We start from the raw sequence: 17,591 nt of genomic DNA, 5'->3' as shown, positions 1-17,591 counted from the left end.
CTAATAACAAGACTATTGGAGATATATTATTGGCCGCACATGTGGGATGATGTGGTTGATTATACCAAAGCTTGTCTCACTTACCAACAAGACAAGGGGGAGCGGAAGAAGTATGGTACTTTCATGGCCGCACCAAAGTACTGTTCGGCAGAGGCGACGACACAATTGTTCCTTGTGACTATTGAAAGATATTGGGGTGTTCCCCAAGTTATTATTTGTGACCAAGATTTAATGTTCACTGACAACTTCTTAACAAAGTTTTTCAGGATATTCAGGTCACACCTTGACATCTCTTCGAGTTATCATTGACAGACAGATGGACAGATGAAGAGATTCAGAGAGCTTCTAGATGAGTACTTGTGCCATTTTGTCAATGACAACCAGAAGAATGGCGTGTAACTACTTGATGTGGCTCCATTTTGTGGCAACACCCAAAGGCGCTCAACAACCAACAAGAGCCCTTTCGAGCTTGTTATAGGCCAACTGCCGCGTTACCTCACACAGTGGGCGAGCCGTACAGACGAAAGAGTCCCAGGGCGTACATCTTCATTAGTGAAGGGAGAAAGAATGCAGAGTTTGCCCAAGCCTATCTGGAGAAAGCTTCTAAGTAGATGAAGAAGTGGGCAAATCAGGAGAGAAGACCACAATTTCATGTCAATTGCCTCAAGCCATTCAACACCAACATCGACAACCTGAGCAGAAGTCAGTTAAACAGCACAGAGTTGAAGACAGTGCAACCTGACAGACATGATGTTGAAGAGATCCTTGCAGACAAAAAGTTCATATCCTCAAGGAAGAAGCGGCAGACGTTCCTAGTGAAGTGGAAATGCCTTGATGACAAAGAAATCAACTGGATTTCTGCGGAAGATATTCAATTGTTCGTGGACAAATTTGAAGTGTACCTATCGCCAAAAGTCTACGGGGACGTCGACCGCATAAGTGGGGGAGAATGTCATGAGCTAAGCTTGTTCAGGGCATTATGCTTGCCTATGACCGCTTATCTCGTGTGCTTAGGATGGGTTTCCATCATGTAAATACTAGTGTAGGGTTAATTTCTACTAGTAGAGTCTTTGTAAGCCAAATAAGGCAGTATGACTCCTCGGTCACTTTGATGTTTCCTAGTGCCAGGATGATAATTACATAAAAACCTCTTTAGGGGAGGGTGAGTGTTCATCAGTCATTATAAAACTCACTAGCAATTGTCAACGTGCTTAGCCTACTTGCCTCCCTCGCTAAGTACAATATGTCAACGGAGGATTTGTTAATGAATTACGTTTGCTTCAATATTTACTGCTTGGTTGCCACGGCTTTCATGAATTGATTATTATTTCCGCTGCCATCTGAATGAATGTCAATGAAAGTGCTTTGTGGATGAATGTTGGGAAACGATAGGCTGGCTAGCTAAGCAAGAGTGCTTTAGCTAGTGCCGCACGACCCTTCACAATGGTGTGAAAAGAGTCGGACCATGACACCTAGCATTAAAATCATAGGGATAAAAAATCGAGAAAATAGTTAAGAAAATACGCTCCCAAATTTTGGAAATCTCATAGGTTTTTCTTATAGGAAAATACTAATATGGGAGGTTTTAATATATGGTAATAGGGTAATAACCAACACATACCTATTAAAATATTTCGAATGTCAAAATAAGTAATAAAATACCATAATACTATAAAACTAAATACTTGATATAACCTATAATATAATAAGCATAATAATAAAGTATATAACCACAACAACACCGTAATACTAAATACTGGATATAACATATAATACCCTAAGCATAAAGTATATAACTAAAATAATATCATAATACTAAATACTAGATATAACCTATATTATAATAAGCATAATAATAAAGCATATAACCACAATAACACCATAATACTAAATACATAGATATAACATATAATACCCTAAGCATAAAGTATATAGCTACAATAATACCATAATACTAAATACTAGATATAACCTATACTATAATAAGCACAATAATAAAGTATATAACCACAATAACACTATAATATTAAATACTAGATATAACATATAATACACTAAGCATAAAATATATAACTACAATAATACCATAATACTAAATACTAGATATAACATATAATATACTAAGCATAAAGTATATAACTACAATAATAGCATAATACTAAATACTAGATATTACCTATACTATAATAAGCACAATAATAAAGTATATAACTACAATAACACCATAATATTAAATGCTAGATATAACATACAATCTACTAAGCATAAAATATATAACTACAATAATAATAAAGAGGATGAACATGAATATTAATTACAAGAACAAATATCATAAAAAAAAACAATAAAAATTTAAATATGAACAAAAATCCTACCCCCAAGAAGAATAAATCAATTAGTATTTAATATGCATAAACAAAAACAATAAAAATTTAAATATGAACAAAAATCCTACACCCAAAAAGAATAAATCAATTAGTATTTAATATGCATAAAAAAAAACAATAAAAATTTAAATATGAACAAAAATCTAGCAGCGAAGAAAAATAAATCAATTAGTATTTAATATGCATAAATAAAAACAATAAAAATTTAAATATGAACAAAATCCTGCACCCAAAAAGAATAAATCAATTAGTATTTAATATGCATAAACAAAAACAATAAAAATTTAAATATGAACAAAAATCCTGCACCCAAGAAAAATAAATCAATTAGTATTTAATATGCATAAACAAGAACAATAAAAATTTAAATATGAACAAAAATCCTACACCGAAGAAGAATAAATCAATTAGTATTTTCCATTTAAAAAAATGATATTAAACATTAAAGATAATATTAATATAATGATTATCTAACAAGTATAGTAATAACAAGTAAAAAAACAAGAATAAATAATAATAAAAATTTCACCTTTATAAAATGCAAATTGAACATATATATACATGTGTGTGTGTGTGTGTGTGTGTATGCAGATACAACAGAGGGAGGCAGGGGACTCACCGTGGATTCTCATGGAGCTGCCGGAGGTCCTGGGGAGAGGGTGAAGATGGCCAGAGATGATGAGGGTCTCGGCTGGTGCTCACGGCGGCTGGAGGCAGAGCAGATGGTTCTCGGGGATGGTGAAGTTCAGCGTGGAGGGAGCAGCAACAGCAGTTGCAGAGGGGGGGCTTAGCGGTTGCTGTTCCGAGGGGTGTCGCAGAAGGGAATTGGTTCTGACCGAGGGTTTCTTTGAGAGAACAGGGCACTGGTCGGTGACGAGCTCTACCGGAGTTGGGTGTCTAGTGTGGAGGAGGATTGAACTCTTCTAGCGTCGATGGTGGTTGTGTGTGGTCTGGATGGCCAGAGACGAACCTGTGAGGGATTGACGATGGCAGTGACTGGCTGGGTTGCTGTCCGTCGGGTGTGCTGCTCTGCTGGGGCAGAGGGCAATGGCTATGGCAGAAAGAGAGAGGATATGGTACGGCGGCTGTGCGACGTGAGAGAAATGGTGAGGGAAGCAAGGCTGTGTGTGGCTGAGGAGACGAGAAGGAGAGAAGAGAACGGGAGCCGCGTGATGGCAAACGGGGGGGCTTAGGTTTTTTTCGTGTTTCTGAATGGCTCCGTGCACCCCACCCAACCCCCCCCCCCCCTTCTTGCTGTGGGAAGGAGCCTTTAAATAAGCTCCAACCCCTAGGATACTAAATAATAATAATAATAATAATAATAATAATAATAATAATAATGATAACATAATAAAACAAAAATTATAATGACAGCAAAAATAACGAAAATAATAATAATAATAATAATAATAATAATAATAATAATAATAAAAGTAATAAAAAATAATAATAACGATAATAATGATAATAGCAAAATAATAGTAAAGTACTAATAATATAGGAAAATAAAAATAAAAATAAATAATAATAATAATAATAATAATAATAATAATAATAATAAAGTATCAATACTGAATAAAATAATGATAATAATAAAAATAAGGTAATAATAATAATAATGAAAATAATAAGAAGAGACCTCTTATCCTATTTGGCTAGGGTAAAAATAAGGTGTCTACAGCTACCCCTCTTTGTAGGCTTGGTTGCTTCAATGTAACGATAGGAACTCTCCTACGTTTTTTGTAGCAATAAGCATGCAAAGATAAAAGACACCTATTTTAGCTAGGCCGACAAACAACTATCTATGGCTTTTCAATCAGGTACTGTTCACTTCTACTAATCACAGATAACAAAGCAATTTAGGAATGTTCAACGCGATTCTCAGGAACATGACTTCTTCAATGAACAAGGTAATCCAATTGATATTTTTGAACGAGCCAATAGAAACTGAAGATGAAGACTTGCATCAGGTTTGAGAACCCAAATGCCGAAGTATATGATGATGACTTGCATCGGGTGTAAGAACCCGAGTGCCTAAGTATATGATGATGACTTGCAACGGGTTTAAGAACCCGAGTGCCTAAGTACATGTGACTAACTTGCACTAGGTTTGAGAACCCGAGCGCCTAAGTACATGAGACTAACTTGCACTGGGTTTGAGAACCTGGGCACCAAAGTACATGAGATTAACTTGCACTGGGTTTGAGAACCTAAGCGCCTAAGCATATGAGACTAACTTGCACTGGGTTTGAGAACCCAAGCACCAAAGTACATGAGACTAAGTTGCACTGGGTTTGAGAACCTGAGCGCCTAAGTATGTGAGACTAACTTGCACTGGGTTTGAGAACTTGAGGACCTAAGTACATGAGACTAACTTGCGCTGGGTTTAAGAACTTGAGTGCCTAAGTATGTGAGACTAACTTGTACTAGGTTTGAGAACCCAAGCACCAAAGTACATGAGACTAACTTGCGCTGGGTTTGAGAACCTGAGCGTTTAAGTATGTGAAACTAACTTGCACTGAGTTTGAGAACCCGAGCCCCTAAGTCCACAAGGCTAACTTGCACTGGGTTTGAGAACCCGAGCGCCTAAGTATATGAGACTAACTTTCACTGGGTTTGAGAACCTGAGTGCCTAAGCACAAGAAACTAACTTGCACTGGGTTTGAGAACCCAAGTGTCTAAGTACAAAAGACTAACTTGCACTGGGTTTGAGAACCCGAGTGCCTAAGTATATGAGACTGACTTGCACTAGGTTTGAGAACCTAAGCGCCTAAGTACATGAGACTAACTTGCACTGGGTTTGAGAACCCGAGCACCTAAGTACAATGATGGCTTGCTTCAAATGTAAGAATCCGAGTCGTAATGGATATGATGATCCGAGCCATGAGACACAATGATGGCTTGCTATGAATGTAAGAATCCGAGCAGTAGGGATATGATGATCCGAGCCATAGGACAAAATGATGCTTGCTTCGAATGTAAGAATCCGATCTATAGCGGATATGATGATCCGAGCCACCCCAACCAGTAACAAGCTATGAAAGCAAAGTTTGGAAAGTTGTTACTCTATTTGGAAAATGCACTTAGGGTAAGATCCGAATGTCAATGAATGACTCCCTTTATCTTTGGGATATGTTGCCCTAGTTTCAAAATAAATCAATGTGTGCCTGGGGTCAACTGCCCCAGTTTCCAAGTAAATCGATGTATGCTTAGGGTCAGCTACCCCAACTCGGAATTAAGCACAACAGGAATCTCTCAATCATGGATGTCAAATAATCATTCGAAAGCTCAAGACGAGTGTGAAGGGTGCTCTATTGTTTCTTATGATGCTAGAATGCAATGATATGCTGCTATATGTATGCATGTTGCTAACTTATGATGCTAGAATGCAGTGATATGTTGCTATTGATATGCATGCTACTAACTTGTGATTTTTTCATTTTTTATATTTTATTTTTTATTCTTTTTTATTTTTTTTTTGTTCAATGCATAATGATGTATGAAATGTGTGAAATGTATGACAATGTATGAAATGTAAGGTAACACATGAAATACATGACAATGCATGACATGTAAGGTAATGCATAAGATGATGACAATGCATGAAATGTAGGTAATGCATGAAATGCATGGCATTGCATGCATGATATGTAGGGTAATGCATGAAATGCATGGGAATGCATGAAATTAGGTAAGGCATGAAATGCCTGACAATGCATGAAATTTGGGCAATGCATGAAATTTGGACAATGTATGTCATATAGAGTAATGCTTAGCAATGTATGAAATGCAGGTAATGCATTAAATGCATGACAATGCATGAGATATATGGTAATGCATGGAATGCATGACAATGCACGAAATTTAGGTGATGCATGAAATACATGGCAATGCATGAGATGTATAGTAATGCGTGAAATGCATGGCAATATATAAAATTTAGGTAATGCATGAAATGTATGACAATGCGTAAAATTTGGGTAATGCATGACAATGCATGAATCTTTTCGCCCAACGCGCTTGTGATCAATGACCTCATCTTTGATCTCTACATGAAACTTGCCACATTTGAATGGGTCTGTAACTGATCTTGGCTCAATCTTCTTGATTCATCCGGTCATGGAAGTGATTGACTCAACTCAAATGAAAATCACAAAATCTCCCCCAGTTGAATGGACCTACAGTTGATCTTGACCCTGATTTCATATTCCATTCTGATAAGAAGGCGCTTGAATAGGACCTACTGAGACTCAACTCGAAATTTGCCCTAGTTAAATTCATTTGCGACCGATCTTGACTCTATTGTCAGATTCTTTTTTAATAAGGAGATCTTTGAAACCTGACATAACATTTTCCCTAGTTAGGCTGCTCTTTCTCCACAGGTATCTTTTTCATAGAAATTATTGGTGATTTTGAAACTCTTTGACTATCCATCCTCTTTTAACACTCTAAAGAGTAAGAAGGGTTCTTTTTTCTTTTCTTTTTTTGAAACGAGGAATGATTATGCAACTATGGCATCAACTTGCTAAATCAAAAGGTCATCTGCACAAAATAAATGTTTTACCATGTTTCAATGCTATTACAGGGGAAAATTCATACCAGTATTCAAAAGTCGTATAACGTTGATTTCCCAACCTAGACGACTATCTTTCTCTTCGACTGCCCCAGTTTCATCAACCCATGCTTTGGTCTCAAGATGGTCTTTAAGACTCAGGGCAAAACGTAGGCTTAGGGATGTAGGCTTTTAGAATAAAAGGGAAACTAAGGCTCAAAAATACCACCCCAAATAATGTTTTATGCCCCTAGTTAGAGTTGAGGCACTTTGCAAGATGTTGACCGAACTTGTTATTTAAACAAGCTGCCTACATACCTTTTCAAGATCAGGTCATTATATAGTTCAAACCCAACATTGAGTATGACAAATCATTTAAGACAACAATGTATACCAATTTGGTCAAGACTTTCATTTGGACCGTAATGTAGGCTAAGGATATGGGTTAAAGAAAAAAAAGATTTAAATAAGGCTCAAAATTTATCAATCTTATCACATGTATTCGTTAGTCAAAGATCACATATGAATCATTTCCCTTTTTTTTTTTTCTTTTTTTCTTCCTTTTCTTCTTCTTTCTCTTTCCTTTTTTTCTTTCATTCTTCATCCTTTTTTTTTCTTCTTTTACTGCAACTTCCACTTTTCCTTTTATGAAGGAATCTAAACTTCATTCTCATTTGAATTTCATTTGGGACCAATCTTTTTAAAACTGCCCCAGTGTGGGGTGTGATCCTTTGACGGGTTAATCAAGAAATGAATCTTTCAGGCTCAAAAAGGGTTTGTAAGGGATTTCTTTTTTAACTTTCTTTTGGATAGCAGAACAATGGCCTGCCATCCTTTTGGTAATGATTATTGTCTCAAATGATTTGCCAAACGCTAAGGGACCCAAACCCAGGTTAGATTTTTAGTGACCTGACTTTTAAGAAAAAATTGGTTTAACATTCAGGCTCAATTTGGTTAACAAATGGTAAATCATTGTTTTGGTTCTTTTAGGGATAACTAGTCGGCCAAAGAGGGCCATCCATCATTTGACCTAAACATGAGTGATGAATTTACAGGAAATTATCAGAACAGCGCAGCCTCTTTGTTGAATTACTCGGAAAGTAAGATACTTCTTCATAATAATTGAATTTGATGATTGTTTCATCCATCTCTACTTCCTCCTCTTAGGTTAAATTTTTAAAAATTAACAGCTCTTTCTAGCTTCTGAATACTGGCAATATTACTTTCCTTATTCCTGCATGAAACATAAGCAAACAAAATTTGGCAATTAGACACATGATGCAAGTGAGATAACGAATTGCATAAATCATTTTATTGAATATATAAACTCTTCCGAGACACAGGCATCCACGGATTACAAAAAGAAAATAACAATGGGGAAAACAAAAGAACACCAAATGAAAAGGATTAGATAGTCAAAAGCTCGCTACTCCAGCACTTTAGCCTCTACAGTTAACGATTGAAACAATTGATTTGGGAATCTCCTAGATATGTTAACCACTTCCTTCCTCGTGTTTGGGTAAAGGATTCTCCTAGACTCCCAGTTGCTTGTCATCAAAAGCTAACCATCCCACATCTCTTAATGATTGCACTTTGTGTTTAAACGCCCAACATCGATCGATGGTATGACCGAGGGAATTGGCGTGATATGCGCACCTAGCATTTGGGTCATACCATTGCGGGAGAGAGGTTGGAACGGAAGCCTCTGGGGCGGTTGAAACCATTCTTCTTTTGAGCAATTGAAGGAATAACTCTGAATACGACATAGGGGTAGGATCTATTCTCCGAAAGTTCTTTTGGCCACTTCTTTCTTGTGCCTAAGCATTTGGTTGGGTGAACGTAGGACCAGAGTGAACAATCTGGGGCTCTGTGCCTGTATGTACTGTTTGATTTATCGCATGCTCAAAACCAAAGTTTCTCTTGGGCCATTGGTTCCCACTTCTTGGGTATTGATTCTTCCAATTAAATTGCTCTTGTATCATTTGCGCCTCTTCTTCCTTCTTTCTATTAATCCACCTTTTTCTTGGACCAGTTTCTATGCCACTATCCTTGACTAGGCCCACCTTGATATTGCCTTCAATTCTTCCTCCTGCGGCCACAATATCCATAAAATCATGGGGAGTTGCTCCCCGAAGATGCGTGGGGTAGGGGCGTTTTAATGTGCTCACGAACAAGGAGATGGCCTCTCGGTCACTCACCAGGGGGTCCACCTAGATCGACATATCTCTCCACCTATAAGCATAGTCTCTGAATGTTTCAATGGATTTCTTATCCATTTCTTGTAAAGTCATTCGATCAGGCACTATTTTCGTCACATGGCGATAATGAGTAACAAAGGCATTAGCCAAGTCCTTCCAGGTGCAGATCCAGGCCTTATTTTGCTGAATGTACCAACGGATAGCAGACCTAGTCAAACTTCTATGAAAACAATGCATCATTAGTTTTTCATCATCTGAGTAAACGGCCATTGCTTGGCAGTACATCACTAAATGCGTTCGAGAACGCCAGGTCTTGTCAAACTTTTCAAAGTCTAGCATTTTGAACTTTGGCGGTAGGGTGACTTTTGGCTCCAAGCAAAGGTCATTTGGATTAACGGAATCAAAAGTATTCGATCCTTCCATTACTTTCAAGCGCTCTTCCAATACGTCACAGCGACGCTCAGCCTCAGATTTGCTTATCCCCATATCAGAAGGTAACAGAGGAGTTCCTGCCACTGGGAACCCCAGCGCTGGCGCAGTAGGGATGAAATGAGGCATATTTGGCAGTGGACTTCTCATGACACCAGGTGGTGGAATTGATGTTTGTCCATGATCTGGGGTGAATCCTGGGGGATGAGTGGGGTCCACATCTACTTCGAGACTAACCTGCACCATCTTTCCTTTGTTCATCAATAACTCCAGGACCTTACTCATCTTATCATTTATCTCTTCTTGTCCTTGTTCTAGACCCAGGACCTTATTTTCCAATTGTTCACTCATTTCTCTTGCTCTTCGCCTGGTGTTGTACTGATACATGGTGGTCCCAATTATTGCTTTATGTTACTCAAACGACCTCTTTGATTAGGAACTGAAAATCAAAAATTTCCGTTTCAGAATCATGAATGCACAATTATGTACTACATGAGTGAATGTGTTTTGATGCATGATCATGGTATGTAATAGGTGTTTATGCATGGATGTAATTAGTGCACTTATACATACAAACAAAGATATGAGCGTGCATGCAGCCTATCGTGTATGACTATGTATGAAATGAAGTGCATGAATATGATGTAACCTAAATGACTACTTAGCTAGAATTCTAGAAAAAATCCACTAATGAAAGAATTCAAGATTAACACGACCATTGATGGGCCACAATTTTAGTTCAAATTTTCCCTCAACCATTCATTTCCTTGTTGATGGTCCATGTACTTCAGATTCAATGAAGGGTTAGATTATGATCCGAGGTTGGGGTTGACCCAAGGTAGTCAACCCATTGGATTTGTTCAATGCGGAATTGTGAACTTTAGTGTGCACTTGGGCCTTAAGTATTTTAAAATATGGTCTTCAATGTATTTCATGAGGAGATCAGGCCCTAGTTTTAAAAGGACTTGGGCTTGGATTACTTAGAAAATGTTGGCCTAGATTTGTAGGTAATAGGGCCGAAGCCCATTTTTTGAAATCTGGGTTTGACCCTTTTTGAAAATCAGGCCTGGGCCGAGTTTTTGCTTAGGAAAAGGTCGGACCTATGCTTGTTATTTCTTTAAAAAAATTGGGCCCGATTTATTTGAAAAAGGTTGGGCCGACCCATATTTTAAAGTGCTTGGGCCAAGTTCTTCATTCTTTGAAAGGATGGGCCATGGTCTCGTTATTGGGCTTTTTTCAGAATATTGGCTAAGTAGTATGTATATCTAAAATGGATGCAAAATGCATGATATAATACAAAGTATCTCACAACATATATACAACATACTATACATGGAGAAGGATGTGGCTCCTGTCCCCACCCAGGGTTGGTATGTATATACAGGGTTCTTCATGGCTCTATCCTAGTTAGGGAAAACTATATACAAGTTTGTGTGGGTAGGTTCTAATCCCTATTGATAAAAGGTTCTCAATCTAACCTCCATCCTCGCCCAAAATGAGTTTGGACAAAGTTTAAACTGAACGGAGTGGTTCATGGGTCCCCACAAGCCATACCACGTGGGGACAAACGCTATTACACTCCTACCTAATCCTAACAGGTAAAGATCGGGTATAGAGCGTAAAAGTGTGTGAATTCAATTTTTAATCTAATCCCGCTACCCCACATGCATGTCACATGCTTATTCAAACACCCATGGAAACAAATATTTTCATTAAAGCAAGGATATTTTCAAACATGGAAAATAACTGTTTACATTAAATCAAGAATATTTATTAATATAGTAACAACCATTCACATTAAGTTAAGTATATTCACATACATGGGAACTGAATACTCACATTAATTAAGGGTATCTACCTATATTGAAACCACATATTTACATTATTAAAGACATCTACCTATGTGCGAAGTAAATATTCACATTTCCCTACAAAAAATAAGGCTATTAGTGACGGTTCAAAACCGTCACTAATAATCACAAAATCATCACTAATAGTATTAGTGACGGTTTTATGAGTATTAGTGACAGTTTTGAACTAGTTACTATATCTGTCGTTACTAATACTTATTAGTGACGAATTTTTGAAATCGTCACTAATAATAGAGTATTAGAACCGTCACTAAAAACCTAAGTCCGTCACTATAAATTCTATACCGGCTCCATAAAAAATTGTCACTAAAGCCATAGTATAAGTGACGGTTTTAAATTCGTCACTAATGCTCTATTATTAGTGACGGTATGAAAATTATCACTAATGATCTATTATTAGTGACGGTTTGAAAATCGTCACTAATACTCAATTATTAGTGACAGTTTGAAAATCGTCACTAATACTATATTATTAGTGACGATTTGAAAACCTTCATTAAAACTCTTTTTTTTTTTAAAAAGACAATTATTAGTGACGGTTTTGAAACTTTCAATAATACTTAAATTGGACAATTAGTAGTGACGGTTTTAAAATTATCACTAATATTTTTAAATTAATTTTTTTTCCAATTATTAATTTCCGTAAAAATCTATAATTACATTTTTGTATACGTAACATTAAACCATAATTGCTAAAAAATTCATAAATTATTCAAAATTCAAATTCAAATTTAAATAAAAATACAAATATATTATACAAATTCAAATTCAAATACAAATATATTATACAAATTCAAATTTAAATACAAATACATTGTACAAATTCAAATTCAAATTCAAATTTAAATAAAAATACAAATATATTATACAAATTCAAATTCAAATACAAATATGTTATATAAATTCAAATTTGAATTGGACAATTAGTAGTGATGGTGATGCGAGCTTCGACAGTGAGAGACCATGGCAGCATGGGCAGCTATGGCTTGCTGCAACATCATCCTCGAGGGCGATGTTCTCGAACAACAAGGCTCAATTTATAATCTAGGGCCCAACTTCAGAATTCTCGACCTTGATGGTGATGGAGTAGACGACGAGGTCATGGAAGGTGATGAAGGACAATGAGGTCTCGGATGACGGAGAAGGGCGACGAGGTTGTGGATGGTGGTAGCTACATCAATGATTCTTTATTCAGTTTACCCGGAATTTCTTTTCAAAATTGATTTGAAATGCGATAAGTCTGCCCATGTAGACAAAATGAATTTTAGCCTTTCATCTGATAGGTTGTCACTTATAGTTAAGGTATGATTTAAATATTAATTTTATTTCTCTTGAATCTTGATGCCCTTCTTGTGGATGCAATATTAATGACCGCAAGAAAGGCATCAGGATTCAAGCGAAATAAAACTAATATCTAAATCATACCTTAACTATAAGTGACAACCTATCAAATGAAAGACTAAAATTCATTTTGTCTACATGGGCAGGCTTATTGTATTTCAAATCAATTTTGAAAAGAAACTCCGGATAAACTAGATAAAGAATCATTGATCCAGCCACCACCATCCACCCCACTATAAGAGTACCTGAACCTCCCGATTCTTACCTCCATGTCCATCATAAACTCCAAAGAATAAAGTGGAAGCATCCAGAACAGGATATGCAGCATGCTAGCAAATCAAACATTCATAGTCAATAACAAAACATTCATACTATTAGTTAAGACCTTGAACATGAAAGTTCGAAGTCTCAAGTCATAATCAGGATATCCCTTTTAGGATAACAAGAAAAAAAATTAATATAATAAATGCCGAAACTATGTTGTAGGTAGCCTATTTATGCATTAGTTTGCATATTTGTAAACCCTAGCATGGATTAGTTCATCTATGTACAAGGAATCAACCCTTTAGTTAGATAATTTCTCACACCTATTCATAAGTAGGGTTAATTTTTTGGGCAACTATTTTAGAAACCGGTTTAAAAAGCTTTACCTAAACCTCGTTCATCTCAAAAAAAATAAAATAAACATAATAAATTATATTATTTTAGGGTGCCCGAAGTTTGACCTCTATAAAGGAAATGTCTCTAAGCTTAGTTACGAGCTACAAAATTTAACAACCAACTCCTTTTCTAACAATTATTTTTCTTTATCTTAAATGTCATTAATAAATATGGTTATTAAAGTATTGTAACACTTAAAGCTATATATTCACTTGATAGTCGTTTACTTTTTGTCTCATTAAATCACAATAATAGTTGAAATTGTCAGACTCCTTAAGTTACTTTACGGATTATTCATTGTTCGTGATAACTTCATTAAAAGAAGATTGTCATAATCCAATAACAATTATTTATATTACAAATGATATCAATACTCTCAAAATAAATATATTAACAATTATATGGAGTATCTATTAAAACTTGAAAATGTAAAGACCTATGGACTTGTGACATCACAAGCTCTGACTTTTAACATTACTCATTCAAACCAGTTTTACAAACTAGACGCACTAGAGAAACAATCGCCCTAAGTGCATTATACTTTGAAACCGAATTGATATTTTCAAGGATGTTGCTTCAGTTATAAGGACTTTCTTTTTGACTCGTACTTCTCAAGGTCAAATTTTTCAAGACATTTATACCAAATTAGGTGTTCTAGTCAAATTATTTGAAAGCCTTATTTTCAAATTATCTCAATTTGTGCTTATTGATCAACTTGTGAGCCCAGATGTTGACCATCACTAGAAGGAAATTTTTAAAAAATAAACATAGATTTGAGTCCCGGAACCAATAAACCAACCAAAATGGAAATTAAAATCTAGAAAAGCTGAGACTTTTAGAAGGAGAAGATCCATACCTGGAAGAAATCATGTGCGTGGAGATCTGGAATTGAGTATTGCACCATTCTCTCTCTCTCTCTCTCACGGTATAAACTCTCGTGACTAACGACTGAAGAAGGTGGATTTTCAAATCTTCCATGTTGTTGAAATCAAAAGAATCCAAACATCTAATGATATGCAGACACGTAACACAGAATAATCTACATTCTAAAATATAAAAGTGATACACAATAGAGGCAAGGACACAAACACGTACAAACCTTTTCTAATACCATTGACATTAACCGCAAACGCACACCTTTGCTGCATCCAAACAAATCATTTGGAAAAAGACCCTTCTACCTGCCCAGATCATGCAACATTCTCACCCCAAAAATATGGTAACAATATCTTATGGCTTTGCTTCCAGAAACCCTTGAATCTCTTTCAGCACATTAATGGCTAGTTGCTACAAGTAACAATTACCACTTGATCAAATCGAGGAAATTGCCCTCATAGAATTAGGTATTGAAGCACTTACAAATGTTGTGTAGTTGTAACAGACGCCACCATAGGAGTGACATAACCAGATATCATTGGCGAAGTCATGCATATCAAGCATTAGACCTCGAACACCATTCTACAATGAGCACATATTTCACAGCAAATGGTTAAAAAAAAATATTCTAACATAAACAATGCCCTAAATATTGGATTATGTTGGGATCAATGTGCCATTCTATAGAGCGACAAATGATCAAAATAGTTCATTAAAATGATAATTTACATTAGAAATACTTACTTACAGAGTAAATAAAAAGTTCAAAAGAAATATGAATAAACTGAGTTTCTAAGATGTTTTGATCGTAAAAGAGTATGCCATGAACAATGTGCAATGATTTCGGTAAGGTAACATCCATTTGAGAAGTTGTGCAAGTGAGAGTGGCATAAGTGGATTGTGTATGAAGAGTTTATTAGGGAAAAAATTTGTTTTTACGCAACAAATACTCACAATGACCAAAACACTTCTTGAAAATTGAAAAAAAAAAATTGTCATAGACTGAACAAAAGTGTAAAAACAAGCATATTGCAAAGCAGAATAAATTCCTAGGGGCATATATTCCCGAAACAACTAAAGACAACAGTTGAAATTATATAAAAAATTTGCTTTCGGAAGCATAAAAAGTACTTCCAAAAAGCAACCCAGATGGCGAAAAACCAAAGGAAGAAAAAAGAATATTACATTGAGCTGATTGGTAACTGAATCTTCTTGGTTCTTGGGAGAAACAAGAATAGGTCCCATCACGGGCTTCGCCTCTAAAAGAGAGTAGGAGTTGTGAGTCGTCAGCCATGAATACTGATTGAAAGGTAGATTGTTTGCCTAATTAATCATCAGACCACCTATATCAGTACAACCCGCTCATAAACAAAATATTCATCACGGTTAGCACATTATACAATCAGAGATTGAGATCCGAACATAAAGAAATCACAGACCTTCAATGTGGGTTCCAGTGGCTGGATCCTGGTACATCTAGGCCGAGTATTCCCATTTGCATCACACGTTTCGCAGTGCAAGCCGGCGTCGCAATTGCCATCCAAAGCATATGTCTCTCCCAACTGATTCAGGGACGATAACCATGAGCTGAAAATTATAAACTTAAAAAAACAATGGGGGAAAAAAATTCAAGAACCGATGAAGAGAAAGACGGGAGATGAAGAAAGACGGGAGGTGACAGTGATACCTTGAGAGAGGACGAAGAACAGGGGAAGAGACACAGTGCGAGAAACATGAGTTGGGTGGGGAAATTCCTTAGGAATCGATTAGGTCTCTGCAAATAAAGAATGCAAATACATGAGAGAGAGAAAGAGAAAGATAAATATAACAGGGATGATGACATGCCTACATTTTTTATTTTCTATGATCGGAGACGTAGTTAGGGGTGGCGATGATGGTTTTCCAGCAGGGTTTCGGGGGCGACGACAGAGTAATGGAGTGGGACGATGGGAATGGAGGGAGGAGCAGAATGAAAGTTGGGGAAAGAAAAGACCACGCGGGGGAGAAGGAGGCGGGAGGAGGAAGAAGAAATTTGGAGAAAGTGTGGGAATTTAAGATTTCGAGCATCAGTGACGGTTTCCAAACCGTTACTAATACCCTTAACTATTTATTTTTTAATATTTTTTACATAAAAATACTAACAGTGACAGTTTCAAAACCGACTAATACCCCCTTATTAGTGACAGTTCTCCCAAACCATTACTAATACCCTTAACTATTTCTTTTTTAATATTTTTTAAATGAAAACACTAGTAGTGACGGTTTCAAAACTGTCACTAATACCCCATTATTAGTGACGGTTCATCAAAACCATCACTAATACCCTTAACTATTTCTTTTTTAATATTTTTTAAATAAAAACACTAGTAATGACGATTTTGAAACCGTCACTAATACCCCATTATTAGTAACATTTCTTCCAAACCGTCACTAATACCCTTAACTATTTCTGTTTTAATATTTTTAAAATAAAAACACTAGTAGTGACGGTTTCAAAACCGTCACTAATACCCCATTATTAGTAACGGTTCTTCAAAACCATCACTAATACCCTTAACTATTTATTTTTAAATATTTTTTAAATAAAAACACTAGTAGTGACGGTTTTAAAACCGTCACTAATACCTCATTATTAGTGACGTTTCTTCCAAACTGTCACTAATACCCTTAACTATTTCTTTTTTAATATTTTTTAAATAAAAACACTAGTAGTGACGGTTTCAAAACCATCACTAATACCCCATTATTAGTGACGATTCTTCCAAACCATTACTAATACCCTTAACTATTTCTTTTTTAATATTTTTTAAATAAAAACACTAGTTGTAATGATTTCAAAGCCGTCACTAATACCCTATTATTAGTGACGGTTCTTCCAAACCATCACTAATACCCTTAACTATTTCTTTTTTAATATTTTTTAAATAAAAAATACTAGTAGTGACGGTTTTAAAACCATCACTAATACCCTAGAATCGTTGCTAATAGTTTCCCGAAAAAATTTTCGCGCGAAAATTTTTTACCGCTCTATTTTTAGTGACGGAAGTATTAGTGACGGTTTTAAAATTATCACTAATAGTGTCGTATTAGTGACGACTACTAAAACTGTCACTAATGCTTAGACTATTAGTGACGGTTCTTAAAAATCGTAACTAATACCAACTTTTAGTGACGAAATTGAATTCGTCTCTGATACTTTCGTCACTAAAAACTAGTTTTTTTGTAGTGTTTATTAAAATATCTACCCATATAGAAACTAAGTATTTACATAATTAAA

At 35.9% G+C, this 17,591-nt stretch overlaps 1 pseudogene; it reads right to left on the bottom strand.

The window, feature by feature from the left end:
• Positions 1–14,641: 14,641 nt before the first annotated feature.
• On the bottom strand, positions 14,642–16,049 carry LOC131167622 (PI-PLC X domain-containing protein At5g67130-like; annotated as a pseudogene).
• Between the last annotated feature and the right edge of the window lie 1,542 nt (positions 16,050–17,591).

The sequence above is a fragment of the Malania oleifera genome, chromosome 11 (assembly GCF_029873635.1).
Source record: "Malania oleifera isolate guangnan ecotype guangnan chromosome 11, ASM2987363v1, whole genome shotgun sequence".
NCBI lineage: Eukaryota > Viridiplantae > Streptophyta > Magnoliopsida > Santalales > Ximeniaceae > Malania > Malania oleifera.
The sequence above is the reverse complement of the archived record's forward strand: the minus strand, read 5'-3'. Positions and strand labels throughout refer to the sequence as shown.